General features: G+C 46.8%; 1 long non-coding RNA gene across 10 annotated transcripts in view; it reads right to left on the bottom strand.

The window, feature by feature from the left end:
* LOC111247373 (uncharacterized) overlaps window positions 1-12,998 on the bottom strand; it is an 84,639-nt gene that overhangs the window by 14,060 nt on the left and 57,581 nt on the right. For 4 of the 10 annotated variants that reach the window (XR_015323237.1, XR_015323238.1, XR_015323241.1 and 1 more), the window contains one exon: window positions 9,066-9,319. The exons of 2 other annotated variants lie outside the window; for them this stretch is intronic. This is a non-coding gene — a long non-coding RNA (uncharacterized LOC111247373). 4 more of the 10 variants (XR_015323247.1, XR_015323243.1, XR_015323239.1 and 1 more) reach the window with 4 other exon arrangements.

The raw sequence follows: 12,998 nt of genomic DNA, 5'->3' as shown, positions 1-12,998 counted from the left end.
TCACCTTTTGCCTCATTCTTTCGCGAATCCCGCGACTCAGTTAGTTGCATTTGCCCCTTGTCCTTCGCTATTTTCCTCGTGCGTATCGACTACTGCTATGCTTATCTATGTGTAGGTATAGCTATGTATATAATCACGCTACGCACGCTCGCATGTCTCATGTTATTCCCCACGGCCTTTCACAAGTCATCATCCTTGTCCTCAGCCCTGCTGACGCTTAATGCCTTTCGCTTTGGTCCTTCAACAAACCAAGCAGTCCTGTCCGGTCTAGCTGAGTCACACCTCTACATCACAGCCGGTTCCGAAGCACATTATTGTACGTAATGTATAACCACTTTCTACCCATGCCGCACTTCCGCGCAGTGTATATGCTAACAAGTTTACAGGCGTTAACACACCCATACAGATACACATTGACGTACGTCTATCGCGAGTTGTCTTGCTTGATAGCTTCATGTAACCATTGGATACGTTTTTCAGCTTTGTGCTGAGGAGCAAAGTACGGTTAGTCGATATTTTCCTCCCGCACATTAGGGGGATAGCTGAAGTGACTACTATCTGGTGTCAAATCAACATTTTCAGGCAGAGAAACGAATTACTCTGCTAACAAAGTATTGAATCGCAAGTTTACAATTAAATACGGGACACGACAGACATGAGAGGGATGTAAAGAGCACAGCTAGTTTGTCGAGTTAGTAACTGATCACCGACTAAAACAACTTGCGTGGTATTACTTGTTTTTATAGAAACGTGTACATAACTTGTTCATAACCTAACCAGGGAATTGCCGATGCCACTATAATTTGACATTTAAAACGGACTTGTGTGTAGCCTAAATAGAAGACTTATATATGATGCAGGCAGGTCTTACACAACCAAACGATTCTGTCTCAATCGCGGTACCCATTCCTGTTGTCCTATGTAACTTGGAAATATCCAATTTTATTTGATAATAAGCGTTTGCGCCTTAGAGCTCACCATGCAGGAGCGCCTTAGGGCAATTATAGGTCCTTTTCGATCAATCTGCAACCTTCTCGACACAGATGACGCTTCCTAGCCCATTCAACACTTCGACCCGCATCAATTCACGCTGGTAGAACATGTATATATTCTTCAGCATTTAATTAAACATATGGTAAACAAAGTTGAATACTAGAATTTTTTCCCACGCGTGGCCTTCTGGGTTCATCAATAGAAAATATTGCCTTACACAGCGTTATTCTCATCTTGATCCCGTACTACTGTAGTCTTCCGAGCTGTTACCAGTCAGCGAATTTAATTGCGATTTGCCGCCAGCGAAGAGGGATGGCCGATCCTTCTAGTAATAGCGGCACCTCATCTCAGCACAAGCAGCAGTGGCGGCGGCAGAGATCGGCCTCCAGCAGGAACTGCCTGCCCATCTGTCTATCTGCCTGTCGTCGTTCAGTCTTCGAACGACTGCTGCAACTGTAGGCGGTTGAGGCGGGGGGAGCGGCGGAGGGCCCTTCGCAGGCTTTAGGGCTCAGAACTTAGGCGTGGAACTGGTTCGGCAGTCGGGCAAGCAGGAAGCCAGTCAGCCAACGAACGCGGCCACGGTGGATAGAAGCTTTGACGTTGCCGAGGATCGGTGGAGAAACCAGCGGCGGGGTGAAGGAACGAACAAGGGCAGTGGTGATAGCACTGTTCGCACGGCCCACGCCTCTCTCAGTGGTTGAGTGATCGATTTTGTCGGCTGCGTCCATCGCCGTCGCTTGTGCTGCTGCCGTAGAACAAATGTACACAAGGTGACCTCTTTCTCTCTTCTGCCCTGGGTTCATGGCAGACCCTACCGGCAGAACGCTGGGGGCTTTCAGATGTGCGGCCATTACCACCATCACCGCCTTTTCCGTCTTTTTCCAGCAGCAGCCGCAGCAGTAGCAAGCACAAGCAGACTAGCTGGCTGGTTTTGCTGGTACTGTGGTACTGAAATAGTAGAAGTGATGGTAGCGCCAGTCGCGGTTGTTCTTACGACGGTAGTGAGCGACTTGAAAAACAGCGTGGCAAGAGCAGTGAAACTCCGGCCGGGCTGGATCACATTAGGCTGTCGATGCCTTCGGGAGGGGGATATAACGTCTGGGTTTCAGGCTTCGCGCTTCTGCCAGGTTTAGAGCGCCGCACAGCGTAGGGCGACGCAAAAGAGGACGACGAGTACAGGAACGTTTTCCCTGCTACTGCGGCTGGTGGTGGATTAAAATGGAACGTATTCCGCGGCCGCCGACTTGGTCGCAGCGGCAGTGGTGGCGAGCTATGCGAACAGCGTAGCCGCCTGGGAAATGGGTCAGTGTTAGAGGACAAGAAATTGAGACCAAGAGAAAAAGTAAAAGCGACTGAGAAATAGCGAGAGGGGAAAGAGAAGGAAAGGGATGAGGTGGGGAGGGCAGGGGAGACATCGAACCAAAACGATGGAGAGAAACAGAGGCAAAAGCGCACCGCTGATGGGAGTCAGGGGCCACCGCGCGCGAAATTGAATTAAAGCATTGATTGAGCCTGCTGCTGTTGCTGCTGCTGGTCCGATGGATTTTGCCTTGCTTTGCCTGCGGATAGCTCTGCAACGCTGTTCCATTGACGTTTCTGCTCTTTTCTCTTCTTTAGCAGCTCTGCAAGCTTATCCGCTGGCCCACAATCGCTAGCCAGCCAGGTACCCTGTCTAGATTGCACCCACCTCGTACAGGAGAACATTTTCCTTTGTTGCCACTTTTTCTTTCTTTTACTGGAACACAGACAGACACGGGCGGGTAGGGGTCAGTCAGACAAACACAGACAGATCAGCAGGGCCTTGCCGATAGTTTGGCTCAGGGCTGTTACAGCTGCAAGCTTGCTTCGACTCTGCAGGAACACTCGACAGATATCTGCTTTTGCTCTTTTACCTCGTATTCTCTCACAATGATTGACTGAACCGATTAGCCAGCAAGGTCGAAGGTTTAAGTTTGAACAACTCTTGTGCTTCGTTGCTCATGCGCTAAAGATTGTTATCAAGTAAGTTAATCAAATGACCATATGTACAATAGTAGACAGCTATGCGGCCTTCACGCGAACCGGCAATGGTATTATAATAGCATTCAGTAGTCACATATAGCGAAGAAAACAGTGCAACATTTCAAGTACTTAAGAAAAGGCACAGGGGCTGCTATAAGTGCATAAGGACAAGTAATGTTTGATCATTTTAAAACATCGGCCTATGCATTAACCAGAGGCAATGCAGTAGTATAAGATATGATTTATAGCTGAAGCGGTCAGCCCTATTCATCGACGTACTAACGATAGCTTGCGATCGTGCTGCAGATATCAGTTGAATACTACAACTTTATACCTTTTTACGTGACCGTCTCCTATTAGGCGAATATCATCGCGTTTCGGTGCAACAGTAATTTTTGTACAGGTTCAAGAAAGCAAATTGGGCAGAACTGGTGTTTGTTTCGGTTGTGGCTGCGCAGAGGCCAGAAAAAAGCCGAGGGCAAGTCTGCTAGCGTCAGCCAGTTAATTTAAATTGTTGTAAACGCAAAGAAAATGATCGGGCCTTGCTAGGGAGGCAGGGCTGTATCTGGTCAGGAGCTTGTTGCTTTGTGTAACTAAGATCTTTAAAATGAAACCCCTTTAATAAAGACTGTCATGCAGATGCTGAAACCCTTTCCGCCGATTTCACGCGCTATTGTGCACTCGGATGTCGACCAATCGCTGACATCAGACGGCCATCAGGCTGTGGACTTTGTGCTAGCTAAAGTGGCCATTCTTGTAGGAAAGATGACAGTAACTGGTCGGCAGTTCCTTGCGCCCCACGAGGGTGTCTGGGTGCGATGTAATGCTCTTCCGTCGGTCGACTTCATCTCCACCCCCCACTCTCACCCCCCATTTTCAAGGCATTGCGACGCATAGTTTCTATCGTGGTAGCAGTATCAGGCAGCGCTTTTGATGCCTAACAACAAGCGGTAGTGAACTGCCTCGCCTGGTCCATTGTCGTCAATCAAATCTAATCGTCGAAGTCATCACCACTACCTAGTGGATATGTATAAGGTAGAAATGCAGCTTCTACATTCTATTTCTGCTATATGGTTCTATAGCTAATTATTTATCATACTATCGCGTTACTTCCGCCGTGTTACTTTTCGTAAATTTGAGAGGACGACATCTAATCTCGAGACCAATGCCCAACTTGTCCGTCTATAGCTAGCGGTTCTTTGATGATACTGTATTGTCCCTGTATTTAAGTGAAAACTGTTCTTGTTGTACCGGCGAAAGGGAGCGGCTAAGAGCAGGGGCAATGTTCACCACTCACATACACTGTGATGGTGGTGATTTCGCCTTTCCTGAACCTGCGCTGGTAACAGCAGTAGCAGAACACTTGTCCGCTGCGCCACTGCTACTGCTTATGAGAAAAGCAAAAAACAAGTTATTTAATAAGTTCCTCTGTAGCACTCCTCGATCCGGTGGCTATGCCAGCTTTACGTGTCCAACTCTCCCAACTAAAGCATCTCTGTTACCTCACCTTTTTTCTCTCATTCAGTTTTCAACCTCCGACTGTTCTTCTTCCTCGGCTGTATTTCCCCATAGCAGCGTTCTCATGGCTTCTACGTAACCAGCAAGGAAGTACTACTTGCAACACCTTGCAAACACATACAGCTTCACATACAAACCCGTGTACTTTGCATTGCATGCAGACACAAAGCTAGGCAGAAAGGCAGCGCATCATCGCTATGATGAAAAGCGGCGTTACAGCGTACAACGTTGCTGTTAACTCACCGCTGCTGCCGTCGGTCTGGCGGTATCGACACCCCGAACCCCGTGGACTACGCAGTTACCTCTGGGGTACGTTGGAAGGTGGGCCCTTGACTTAGGAGTTGTTTCGTGTGCTGCTAGAGATGAAAGGGGAGCACCATCTTTATATGCACTTGGTGTGGTTGACTGAACTTCCCGACGCAGGATTTCTCTGAAGCACCACTCAGCTTGGCTACTCAGAGTCATGGACCTAGTGCCCAGCTCAAAATACCTTTCTCCACTAAACACCGTTGGTGCTGGAACCCTGATGCTGATATCTCCTGCCGCTTTCCCCCACTATTGCTTAGTGTGATATCAAAACACGGATGTTCGATTATGTCTTAAGATTCACGTAACTCAATATTTTATAATATGAATATGCTCGAATGATCTGAGGGAAAAACGTTGTTGAAACCACAAAGGTTTGATTTTCCTTGATTATCTTTGATATTACCTGATACTAACCAAAATTGTTGTTTAAGCTGAGTCGGTTCTTGATTTTTCTGCTCACAATGCATGTATGTAAACGCGCACGGTCCTATCGGCCGACCAAAATTGCTTTCCACACATTTCTATCTAATTAGTAAGATGCGTAAAATGTCTACATAGGCGATATAAACGGCTTCTAGCTTAATAACGGCCATGCTGGATTACGTAACTACAAATTGGTTGACGATGTCTTCTCAAGGCTCGCACAGCTGATGCCTGCTGTGCGAGACTTGAGAAGTGTGGGACTCAAATATTCATCCTCACGCGTCATCGTTGCCTGCGTCATCACGGACGCAAGCACATTCGTTATGTGGGAGCGCCTCTTCGCACCCTCGTCCGTACGGCCCTAATGTTGGATGACTATTTGCGGATGACTGTGACGCACGACAGATTGTCTTTCATAGTACATTTCTGAAATTTTTTGTAGCTACCGTATTTAGTATATTCTAGCGGGTCAGGCAGGATTAAAACTAAAATAATGAATTTGGGGTTCGTAACTGCGTCAACATTGCTTTAACTGGTTGGTTGGTTGGTTGGATACGAGCACGAAACAAACACGTTTATTTAAAGATTAAACCTAAGATTCATATGTTGTTAAGTTCTGAAGTAACTATTTAGATAAACTATAAAAGTCTTTAAGAGTCGTTAGAAGCTAACAACGAAAAAAGAGGGACGTGGGCTAAATCATACAAAGTTTTTCCCGTTTCACAATTACTGTGTTGGGAAGAAAGAACAAAATTAGCTGGCTGACGCAGTGACACTCACCCAATGAGATCGTTACCTGAGATCCGTTCATCTGAAAGGTTTGGAAATGTTGTTCTGTGAAGTTCCGTTCAATCACTATCGTCCGGCTCAATGACGTTGCTTCACTTGTCGTTAAAATTATTTTTTTCTCCATCCTTGTTATATGCATGGTCTTACTACACAATGCAGATTTCTCCGAGCTGGATTTCGCAGACGACTCTGTTGCGGAGCCTGTTGCTAGGCCTTTCTAATAAGTCTAGGCTAGTGTTAATGATAGCCTTTTTATTCATTCTGTAGTAATTCGAGGACTACAAAAGACCTTTCAAGGGAAAATAGGATCAGAAAGACTTACCTTATTTGTCGCAGTTATGTCTCGGGACGCAATAAACAATCGTTATTGCTAGGCTAGTGTCTTTGAAATATGGTAGACGCGTTACCTCACACTGCTATAGTTGCGAATTAGATCCTGCAACAAATGACATTTATTACCAGCAGAACCGTACAGAGTTGCTGTGTCTTGACAATTTCACGGAGCTTACTTTATTCTTTATCTAGCACGTCTCACGTGCACCATAGCGTTGGCAGGAGCTGAACGAAAATAATGTTTACGTCCATTTTTCATATTCCGTCAGAACCTCATGCACGCGTGCCTATATGTCGATCGTATTCACTGATTAACATTTCAACTGCTGTTGAACTTCCGCCTTAATAAAGTCGGCTCTCTACTGCTACCTTAACCATGAGCAGACCACTTCGAGCAAAGGTACCGCTAAATTAGCTGCCTGCTCTTGCGGGCAGTCGGCTGTCGTCAACAAAACGAAACGAAAGCATCGGGACGAGAAACGATTCGTTCAAATAAAGCTTCGGCGGTAAAGATGGAGCGCACTGATACTAGATTGACCCGGGATCAACAGCAACTTGTGTCGTCGACTTTCCCTTTTTCGTAGAGTTAAGGCTCCCTCTTTCTTTTCCTTTGTCGTCTCTGTATACACTTGGTAAATGACAGTCGATGCCCAACCCGCTACTATGGCCTAGGCTTATACCGCAAATCAGCTTCGTTTGCTGTAGAGTGAAGACTGCGGGATATATTTGGTAATCCTTCTTTCTGTCTCTATACATCAGGTGTATAGAATGCCTACTATACGATAGCTGAGTGGATCCGTATAATGTGACATAATTTCTGTTAGTCTATCTGAATCCGTTAGCCATCATGTTTGCGCAAAGCTTTCAGGTTGTACACTACATTTAATGGTTGAAATTTGTTTTAGGTAAAAGAGCTCACCACAGACATCCACGTTCGGCCTAGTGAAGGGGGTTCGTGTTAAGGACATCGAAAACGGGGCGTGGCCTAGCCTTTTGTCGCTATCCAGTCCTCGGCAAAGTTCACAGCCAATTCGAGCTCAATTTTCTGATGAGTCAACAACAAGTCTCAATTAAGTTGCCGATCGCGTAGTCAGTGCTCGCTGCGATCTCGCATGCTTTCCTCAGATTCAACATCTCTCCCTCGCCTATTTCCCTCCCTTTCTTCCTGTATTCCCCTATACCCCAACACCCACCCGCCCGTTGCTCGTTGTCAGGCAACTACTCCCTTGCGACTGCTCCCAGAGTCAGCCCAAAGCCACTACCACAGCGCAGGGTGAACAGGGGGGTGAAAGGACACAGAAATACGCTCTAGCAAATAGGGATGCTTGCGAGAGGCGGCAGAGCCGGTGGACCCATTGGATCGAGCAGCGGACCAAGCGGGCGACCACGGTCGAGCTCCGTTGAGCCGGTGAAGTGTGGCCGCTGCTGCAGCCCAGGGAATGTCGTCAGCAGCCGGGTTGGGGTGCTCTCGGTTAGCCTAGACGACTGCCCGACTGCCTGGATGGGGACTGGGTGCGACAAATCTCGGAATTTACATCTGAGAGCGCGCAGAGAAAGAAAGTAAGCTTGAAGCCTTTCTGCATGCCTCTATGGGGTTACTGGTAGTGCCCTTTGGAACGTTGTAGGTCAAACTGTTTGTGGAACCCAAACTGTTCAGCAGGCGGCAGAAGATCGGCGCGAGTGGTACACTTTTAGTCTAGCGGAGGTTATGAACAGTGCTATTGCCAGAGCCCCCAGCCGGCCCACTGCCCCGCGTGGTTTAAAACATGCAGATTTTTAGGATGAATATCATGGCATTAAATGTGTTTTCGAAAAAATTTGCTAGCAAAGTCCATCCTCTTTACAGAAGCTGTTGAAACGAACTCGATAATTACTTATCCTCATAATAAAGGCTTGTCATTTAACCATGGTATAGTCATAATTGGTATATATATATATAGTATAGTTTAAAATTTGCATTAGTTGCTTTGGAGGTCATGGTCCAATCGCGGCAGTATAGCGTTGCGATGTGGACACAGCTCATGAATCAGTTACAGCATAAAATTGATTAATTTTCCTCTGGGCATGGCATCACCTATTAGGTAGAATCTATGTCTGATTTTTAGACATTTTTTTGCGGATCCAGCTACCACTTTGTATAAGTGCAACCTTGTACCTTCATAGATTATCGCTCTAATTCCATTGCCTCCTGATATGTTTTTCCTTTAGTAAACTATGGCTGAAATTAATTGCTGTAAAGTCTGTCATTGAAGTATTTTTTTGTCAGGAAATTTTTGACCCTAGCTAAAACTGTCCCTGGACAATATGTGTTACTTATATTTCATTCATCATGCCTTACTAGTCTCTTTAGTTCTGTTTCGTTTACCTCGTCTCTATATCTTTATATTTATCCAGTTGTTTTGCCATTACTGTGCAGGTTCGCTTTGTCACGTGTTCACGTGTGATTTACCAAAAAGGCCAAACAGACAACCTAGACAAATGCAGACGAGCACATATGCCCATCGTAATACGCAAAAGTTACCATCCTCTCTCGTGATGTGTTTAGGTTCATGAAGACATATATATCGCTGTTGTATGTATCATACAGGCATGCATTGGCAGCACCGCTATAGCACGGCTTGTGGTTGGGTGTTCATTGGAAGGGTCATCCATTTGTGCAAAATATAAATGTAAGTAACTCATAAGTGATAGACACATACGGGAGCAGGCGAAGCATGGCGGGACAGACGAGGTAAACGCGAGCACTCACACGTTTTACGGAGCGGTTGATGCGTGGCACTGGCCGGTGGGTTCTTAGTGGAGCGTTGAAGTGGCTGAGTCGGGGGCCGCGATGTTGTTTGCCATCCGTTCCATAGACCCTAGCTCCTGGTTCTCGCCCGCTCCACAGGCTCGTTGCTGTGTAAAAATAGGCGATGGAGAGGCGTCCATCGTCGTCTCGGTCTTCATCGTCCCACTGTCGAACAAGACGGAGAGAGAGAGGGGGAAACGAAGAAAAAGAGTGTATAGACATGTCGAACGAGACCTAATGTAGGAAACAGGCCTGAGCCGCGGAGCGAGAGGATGGTATGGCGATAGCCAGCCTTAGCAAGATGGCTTGCCTGCCTAAACGTATCTAAGCTAGGCCATCCATTCCCCTAATGGCTCCTATCGAGCCCACTTATAAGCTATCATTAGAAACCTGGTGGCAACAGCGACCCGCGCGATAAAATGCGCTACTGACGATGCAGTATCAGCAACGGCCGTTACCTCCGCTGCCGCTACAACTGATATCGGTATCGAGCCTGCTACTGCTGCCGTTGCCGCCAAAAGAGAGCGAACGACGTCAGCCGTAGACGCTTATAGTGGTAATGAGCTTGGTGTGGGTGCTTTACTGTATCAGGAAACAAGCAGGCGGGAGAGCGGGAATGGCCAACTGAAATAGAATAGTGTACAGCGCGTAATACCTGTGTTAATCGGTTATAAAGAGGCAGAACGGCTAAACGATATTAACACCAGTTCATCTCAGTAGACGTGCTCACATATTACTTATCCATAGTTGCTAGCAAATAAGAGAGAACCGGTGGAAGGTCCGTCTGCGGGGGTAACTAGGCGCGAGACGTTTGTGGAATGTTTTTCGTGGCTAATTCGTTGAACCTCTGAACTTTCGGTAATACCTATGAACAACCAGTAGGATATTATGCCGAATATAGAAAGTTGTCACCATCAACAGAAGCATTGTCACCACTTTTTTTTTTACTCTTTTTGACACTAGATTTCTGTGTTCTGCTACGGCCACTATGACTATGGCGGCTTGACCTCTATGTCAAGCTGGGCTCTGCTTGGCCCACTGGCGGTTGCTTTCGTTGTTAATTTTAACGCCTTCGTAGACTGTCATGCGTGCTCCTCTCCCTGTTCGTGCGTATATGGACTGTTGTCTCCCATCATGGGTGTATGTTAGTGTGTGTACACGTGGGATATGCGACAGCCGGGATAGTTTGGTACTTGGCCCATCAGGCTTTGTGCGTGCTGCCTCGCATACCCACTTTCCCCAAGTAATATTCGCAGCGACTCGGTTCCGATCTTGTTTCCACTGAGACGGACGAAATGGGCGTCGGTCAAGAAAAGAGGGATAGGCAAACGAACGCAGGATATAGAGAGCAAGAAGTAAAAAGAAGAAGTGCTGCAGGAAGAAAAGAAAGAGGGACGAAGGGAAGCAGGGCGATGCCAGCGGAGAGGCAATGCCAGCAAACGCACAGCAAGCAGCAGCAGCAGCACGCAAAGGAGAACCGCGGCGGGTCGTCGGCGTGCTTTTACTAGTGCTGTTAAGCAGACCGACGAGCATAGCATTGGTAGCGGACTGGCCGGTCGAGAGGCCGAACTGAGCAGGGCTGGGCTGGGCCGGGCTAGACTGAGTCAAGTTTACTGAATGGAGGGGTGAAGGAGCCGTGGACTCTGGCGGAGGACGAGGCGATGTCTGGGGGGCGACAACGACAGCCACCACCGGCGAAGGCTGGAAACCGGAGCCTGGGCCGCGGTCGTCTCTGTCTGCCCGGCATGCCCTGTCCGGGCAATGGCTAGGTGATGGAGCCGAAGCAGCGCAGCTGGGGCAAACGGGAAGGGAGCAATGATGAAGCCAAATGCGCAGATTAGGAAGACTGCTGCCAGCATCACTTCTATACTGTCATGAGAGTCATGGCACTCCAGATGGAGAAAAGAGCTGGCGAGCGGGAACGCAACGCAGATGAGGACGGAAAGGAAAGCAAGCCGGGGTGATACTTATAGGAGGGAATAAACAGACTATCCCGTTCTTAGGTCCCTGGGTCGGCTAACCCCATGAGGCCTCGAAAAAGGGTCCGTTGGATTTTAATCACGAAACAGCACCATGGCCGATGTCGACTTTTCTGCATGCTTTGGAAGGCCAGACGCAACGGTAGCACCAGCGATTCGTGAGTTGATATGCAGTCTCAGCCAATAACAGGCGGGACAGCGATATGGACGTAAATACCCTATATTTTCCGACAAAATTGAATGCCGTCACTCTTTTCTATACATTAGGGATGCAGCTATTACTGCAGCTTCTACGGATATCTGGTACACAGCTCGGCACACTATATACCTTTGCAAGCTTAGTAGCGCGCATGTTAGTGTTTCTGGATCTACCACCGTCAAGTGATGACACCGATGGCGCTCGATCCTTGTAAGCCACCCGGATATATATATCTGTTTGTGTATTTCAAGGTAGCTCAGCAGGCTTGACGGGGACAAAATTGCAAAGGTCTGAAGAAGCCAGAGTTGCTTTGTGATTGTGAGAGTGCCTCTGTTTGAGCGAGCTATTTAAACCTTGTACATAGAAATGCTCAAAGGTGCAATAGGCGACTTTAAAGGATGGCTGTACGTAGCACAAGGCTACGCCACGAACTAGGCAATGCAAAGGGACAAAGTAAAGGATAGGTCGTTCTGTTTTCACCCGCTATATTTCTCCTCTAAATATGTCTCTGCAGTAATGCTCGGAAGAGGAAAACACACAAATGCTTTTTGTATCTTCGCGGACACGGCTTGTGGGAATAGAAGGATCGCTTATGAACCAAAGCACCGCCATTGCCACAGCTAAAGGTGAAGCCAACGATGAAGCGAGGCATCACCCGAAACGGACGGGAAAAAGAAGATTATGAAACAAACCGAAGTAAAGAGGAACATAAACTTCGGTTCTTTCTTTACACTGACAAATGCACCACAAGACTCGAGAACTCCATGAAGAAAAAGCCAGACGAAGTTAGTCATCGAAAATTAACAGACCAGAAGAACGACATGGGATAATTCCGAAAAAAAATTGCAACTATTATTCGCTAGCTTTCTAAGCCTGCACAAGCTATTTCTGCTCTTGTATGTAAATTTTACTTATTTTCCACGAGGATGGGGTACATGTTCCCTGCGACATGTTTCTTTAGTGTCGATTGGCCTCTGTAGAGTACACGCCCTGACAAATAAGGGTCATGTATCTCGCGCAAAACACCCCCGTATTGCCCGCTGGCTGCGATTGTTTGCCATGGAACTTTACTGTATATCATGGGGTGCACTACAACTTTCCTCGACGTTTCTTTTCAAATGCAGTTTTTTTCAATGTGACAACACAAGGAATTATCCTGTTTGATAGTTCAATTAAGAGTCATCAAAAACTTCTTAGATACACTTGGATTCAAATCTGAACCGCCAGACTTGCAGGCAAGTGTGCTACCACTATGCCATATTAAAAGCTTGCATAACCTACCTTTCTGGTAGCGCCGCAAAACACATTTAGAATCATCTTTATCGGGGTGGGCATTATTTTGATAAAATATTTAAGATATGTCTCAATGGATCAAGAGGAGCCATGTTGTGGTACGGGAAGTGCATCTACCGAAAACAATCGATGACTAACGGGCAAGCTTATTCTTTAGGGGGGTTTCAGGGTACCCATGTCATAACGTAAAGGTTAATGAGAGCATAGCGACCCATGCAAGGTAACTTATAATTAATGCAGGCAGAATAACTTTAAGAACTACCCTAGAAATAATCTAAAAGGTCGATCCAAAAATAGTAGAAGTCGCACATGATCGATTTTTTTTTAAGTTCGCATTCTTATCTGTGTGAAGCTAAAAAACCTAATATTATAT

This window comes from Varroa destructor, unplaced genomic scaffold (assembly GCF_002443255.2).
Source record: "Varroa destructor unplaced genomic scaffold, Vdes_3.0 BEIS01000003.1, whole genome shotgun sequence".
NCBI classification, from domain to species: Eukaryota; Metazoa; Arthropoda; class Arachnida; order Mesostigmata; family Varroidae; genus Varroa; species Varroa destructor.
This window is presented reverse-complemented; position numbering and strand designations above follow the sequence as displayed.